This window comes from Tupaia chinensis, unplaced genomic scaffold, assembly GCF_000334495.1.
Source record: "Tupaia chinensis unplaced genomic scaffold, TupChi_1.0 Scaffold000097_1, whole genome shotgun sequence".
Taxonomy (NCBI): domain Eukaryota; kingdom Metazoa; phylum Chordata; class Mammalia; order Scandentia; family Tupaiidae; genus Tupaia; species Tupaia belangeri.
In genome coordinates this window covers 9,741,466-9,747,176 of record NW_006159559.1, presented here as the reverse complement: position 1 = coordinate 9,747,176, position 5,711 = coordinate 9,741,466, and positions in this window count along the sequence as shown.

Below are 5,711 nucleotides of genomic sequence, written 5' to 3'. Positions count from 1 at the left end.
CATTTGCTATTTTGCTTTTGTTGCCTATACTTTTTTTAAATCCTTAATCCATTTTGAAATAGTTTTTATATGTGATGAGAGATAAGGGTCTAATTTCTTTCTTCTGCAGATGAATATCCAACTTTCCTAGCACTATTTATTGAAGAACTGTCCTTTCCCCAGTGAATGTTCTTGGTTACCTTGTCAAAATCAGTTGGTTGTATATTCATGGATTTATTTCTGTGTTCTCTATTCTGTTTCACTGGTCTATGTGTCTGTGTTTGTGCCAGTATAATAAAGTTTTGGTTATTATAGCTTTCTTTTTCTTTTTTTCCTTTTGGAGAGGTGTTTGCTATAGGGCACGTGCTCTCACCAGAAAGACAGAGAGAGACAGAGAGATAGAAAGCAAGAAATCACCCCCCAGGAGGAATGGCCATGACGCAATCCCTTCTCCTCCATTCTCCTCTTGGGATCCTGGGCACGCACGCACACGCACCTGGTGTGGGTTTAAGTCACTGGGTCTGGGACTCAAACCATGGCTGACTACATGGGAATTCAGCAACATAGCCATTATGATAACTGCTGGTCTCAGCTACTATAGCTTTCTAATATATGTTAAATTCAGGTAAAATGGTGTTTCCAGATTTTTTTTTTTGACAGGATTTCTTTAGCTATTTGGGGTCTTTTGTGATTCCATACAACTTTTATAGATTTTTTCCTATTTCTATGAGGAATATAATCGGTATTTTGATAGTGATTGCATTGAACCTGTAGATCCCTTCAGGTAGTATTAACATTTTAACAACATTGATTCTTCCAATTCATGAATGTAGGATGTCTTTCCATTTTTTGTGTCTTCAATTTCTTTCACCAGTGGTTCATGTTTTTAGTGTAGAGATAGTTCATCTTTCTGGTTAAATTTATTCCTAGGTGTGTGTGTGTGTGTGTGTGTGTGTGTGTGTGTGGTGTGTCTGTGATTATTATAAATAAATTAACTTTCTTGATTTCTTTTTCAGCTAATTAACTCTTGGTGTATACTGGTAATACTGGAGGTCCTAGTTAAAGTAATTAGGTAAGAAAAATAAATTAAGGGCATCTAAATTGGAGAGGAGGAAGTCAAATTGTCCTTGTTTGCAGAGGACATGATTATAAATAAATAAATAAATAAATACACAAACACACACACACATCTTAACATATCTTCTAAAAATCCACTAAAAATCCATCTTAGAACTGATAAATAAATTCAGTAAATATGTATATTCAAAATAAACATAAAAGAATTCTTACAACTTTTATATCTGAGCATAAAATGTCTCCTACATGCAACATCGATAATATCAATAGATTCACATATTAATCAGTTGTAAATTGCATAGCTAAGTGAAAATATGGTGTCTTTAATGAACTTATCTGAAAATATTTAATTTTGTTTAACATTTATTCTAAATTGTTATTCAAGATTTATCTTCTTTTTCAATGTGAATGACAACTCTGTTTGCCACTATTCATTAATATTATTATGAGTCTTCTAAAATCTCAATTTAATGTAATTGTATTTTGCATCTATTCTATGCTAGGCCTTATGTCGGGTGGTGATAAGTTAGAGAGACATAGATTCTACCTTTTTTTATTGTTACTTTTGCTAAAGGGCATGTGTGCTGCCCAGAGAGAGACAAAAAGACAGAGAGGGAGAGGAAAAAGCACCTGCCGAGAGGAATGGTCATGCTGCAATTTCTTCTCTTCCATCTTTCCTGCTTTTTAGGATTTGGCATGTACACACATGAGCCTAGCATGTTTCTCAAACCATTGGTCTGGGACTCTAACCATACAGTCAGCTGTATGGGGTCAGGTAGCCTCAAACACCAGGCCATGCAGCCAGTTCATGAATAGATTATACCTTTATGAAGCTTTCACATGGATGGAGAGATAAACATAACTGGCTAGCTTGAGGGACAGACCATGTGGCACTGTCTTAAGAATGATAAGTAGGGCCAGCATGTGGTGTAGCAGTTAAGGCACTGGACTCCCACATGGCCAATCATGGTTCAAGTTTTAGACCTGGTGGCTTGGAAATCACGCCATGCATGTGTACATGTATGTCCCAAATCCCAGGAGGACAATAGAGGAGAAGGGATTGCAGTGGGTCCACCCCTTCAGAGAGCAATTTCTCACTTTTCCTCTCATTGTCTCTGTCTATATCTCTCTATGCCCTATGGCAAAAACCTAGAAAAAGAAAAAGAAAGAGTGACAAGCAGAGTGGGAGGTGATGACGTATAGAGTATTTGTTGTGGTGAAACCTTCACAGCAAAACTGGCAGCTGGACACCTCCTTAAAGGATTCTGAGATGGATGATTTGAGAGGGTGAGAATGTCTTCACAACCAAAGCTGAAAAAGCACACATCTTCTCCATATTATTTTGATTGAGTGGGCCTTGAAGAACAGCCTAGGGTTAAGTGCACAGGGTCCGTGCTGTTTGTATGACACTCTCTTAGCAAACCAAAAGAGGCTCAGATTAGTAAATTCGACTTTAGATTGAACATATTTTTGCATAATAACATAAATCTCAGCTGAATATAATTATTTTTCCTGCCCTGATATTTAGCTTTTTTTTTCCTTTTAAATTATAAAACAGAAAAAATCTGAAGGTAATTGGGAGGATAGAAAAAATTATTAAAGTGTTTCCAGAAACATCTAGAAATTGAGGCAGCTTGGTTAAGGCCATTTCTTTTTAATATAAAGATAAAGAAAGATAGCAGTCTCTGCTTTTGTAAATTACAGCAATCGTGATTTTGGTTCCACTTTTTCAGCCTTCTTTCCATTTTATCGTAAAGCAAATTCTAAATGTGCACTGACTTCACATTGTCACATTCTGCAATCTCATTATAAATGTTTCTCTCTGAATTAATTCTGATATAATTGTTCACTGCATAACAGCTGAATTTTCATAATATATGGGCTGCAATATCAAAGCACAGAAATGATACTAGTTTAAAAAGGAAACTCAGGTTTAATTCTGAAGATTTCCTTATGGCTTTGGATATTACTTAGGGTAGTGGTTCACAAACCTTTTGAATCTCAGAAGCTGTTTACTTAGAATTTATTGAAGAGAACAAAGTTTTGTTTATGAGATTATCTGTATCAATATTTGATGGTTTATGAATTATGTAAGAAAACGTTTAAAATATTTATTAATTTAAAAAACCAACAATAAACCCCTTATTTGTTAACACAAATAACATATATTTATTTAAAATATATATATATAATATTTCTTTGTGGTTTTAATTTGCATTTTCTTTTTTATTTTTTAAAAAGAATTATTTTATTTAACTTTATATTAAAATTTATTTTAACTTAACTAGAGAGGGACAGAGTGAGAGATAGAGAAAGAAAGAGAGAAAATGAGAAAGCAAGTCTCCAGATCCAGACTCTAACTGTGGTTAGCCATGCGGGAGTCCAGTGCCCTTGACCACCATGCCACCTGCTGGCCCCTTAATTTGCATTTTCTTACTGGCTTATTATGTTAAATACTTTTCATGGGTTTATTTTGCACCTATAAATCTCCAAAGCATTGTTCATTTTATAACTGGTTTGTTTTCTTTCTTATTTGTTTGCTTATTTATTTATAATTGCTAGAGGGTGTGTGCGCTCACCAAAGAGAGAAAGAAGATGAAGAAAAAGATGAAGACAAGCACAAAGATGAAGACAAAGAAGAAGTGAAAGAAGAGAGAAAGAGAGAATGAGAGAGAGAGAGAGAGAGAAGAGAAAGTGCCCCACCAGTGGGACATATGCTCCAATCCCTTTCCTTACATTTCTTCTTACTTTCAGGATTCTGGGAAGGTATTCACATACCCTCCCAGTGTTTTTCAAGCTGCTGGGGAGATGAGCCATGTTCAGCAATGTGGAATTCAGCTCCCAGTGCACAGTGTTTAGCCATTGTGCCATGGGGTTGGTCCTATTTTTTTTTTTCCTGTTGAGTTTTTAAACTTTTTAAAAATATATATCCTAGTAGTCTTTTGTTGGATATGTGATTTACAACCATTTTCTCCCAGTCTCTATCTTGTATTCTCATTGCCTTAACAGGGAATCAACCCATAATTTGGGTGAGGTACAATTTATCAATTTTTCTTTTCCCAGGCCATGTGTTTGCTGTTAAGTCTAAAAGCTAACCAAACCTCAAGTCCTAAATTTTTTCTTTTTTGGTAGAAACTTTATATTTTTGCATTTTACATTTAAGTCCATGATCCATTTTGAGTTAGTTTTCATATAAGATGTAAGGCTCAGGTTGAGGTTTATTTCTTCTGCTTTCTTTCTTCTCTTTCTTCTTCTTTCTCTTTCTTTCTCCCTCTTCCTTCTTTCTTTCTTTCATTCTTCTCTTTCTTTTCTCTTTCTTTCTTCCTCTTTCTTCTTTCTTTCTTTCATTCTTCTCTTTCTTTCTTTTTTTCTTTTGCATATAGATACTCAATTGCTTTAGCAGCAGTTGTTAAGAAGGTTGACTTTTGGGGACAGCAGGTGGCGTGGTGGCTAAGAGGCTGAATTCCCACTTGGCAGACTACGATTTGAATGCTAGACCGAGTGGCTTGAAAATCATTTCAGCAGCGCAGGTGTGCATGCCCAAAATCCCAAAAGGAGAATGGAGGAGAAGGGGTTGCAGTGTAACCATCCCTCCTAGGGGGTGATTTCTCACCTCTCCCTCTCTATCTCTTGCTGGTGAGCGCATGTGCACTATGGCAAAAACCTTACAAAAAAAAAGGTGACTTCCTTTGCTAAATTACTTTGGTGCCTTTGTCAAAAACCAGCTGAGCTTATTTGTCTGGACTTATTTTTGAGTTCTCTATTTGGTCCCTTTGGTCCCTATCTGTCAGCTAGCATCATAAAACTCTTCCTCACTGAAGCTGTATAATAAGCCTTAATACTTAAAATAGCAATTGCTCCCATTTTTTTTGGTTTCTAACATTGCTTTAGCTATTCTAAATCCTTTGCCTTTCATTTTATTATTATTGTTATCCCATCTATATCTGCAAAAGCTGCTGGGATTTTCATAGGTATTTCATTTAAACATATAGGCTAAATTGGAGGGAATTGTCATATCTACCATGATGAGTCTTCTAATCTATGGACCTAAGTTACTTTTCCATTTATTTAAGTCTTCTTTGACTTATTTAATCAGAATTTTGCAATTTTCAGTATGCAAGTTCTGACACATTTTGTTAGATTTATACTTTAATATGTTATTTTCTTTGGAGCAATTGTAAATGGTATTGTTTTAAATTTATTTTCAAATTATTGTTTTTAGTATAAGGAAATGTAATTGAGTTTTGTGTATTGATCTTGATTAACAATCATACTGAACTCACTAGTCCTAGAAGTTATTTTTAGTAGTACCTGGGAGTTGATTTTTCTTTTTTTTGGAGAGATTTTCACTATAGGGCGTGTGCACTCTTAAGAAAGACAGAGAGAGACATAGAGACAGAAAGCGAGAAATTAACCCCCCAGAGGGGATGGTCACGCCGCAATCCCTTCTCCATTCTCCTCTCGGGATCTTGGGCACACATGCACACGCGCCCAGCATGAGTTTTAAGCCACTGGGTCTGGGACGCGAACCGCGGTTGACTACGTGGGAGTCCAGCAACATAGCCATTATGCTAACTGCTGGTTCCCGGAAGTTGATTTTTTAAAGCATAAATTAACATGTTTTCTTGAGTAGAGACCATTTTATTTCTTTTTTT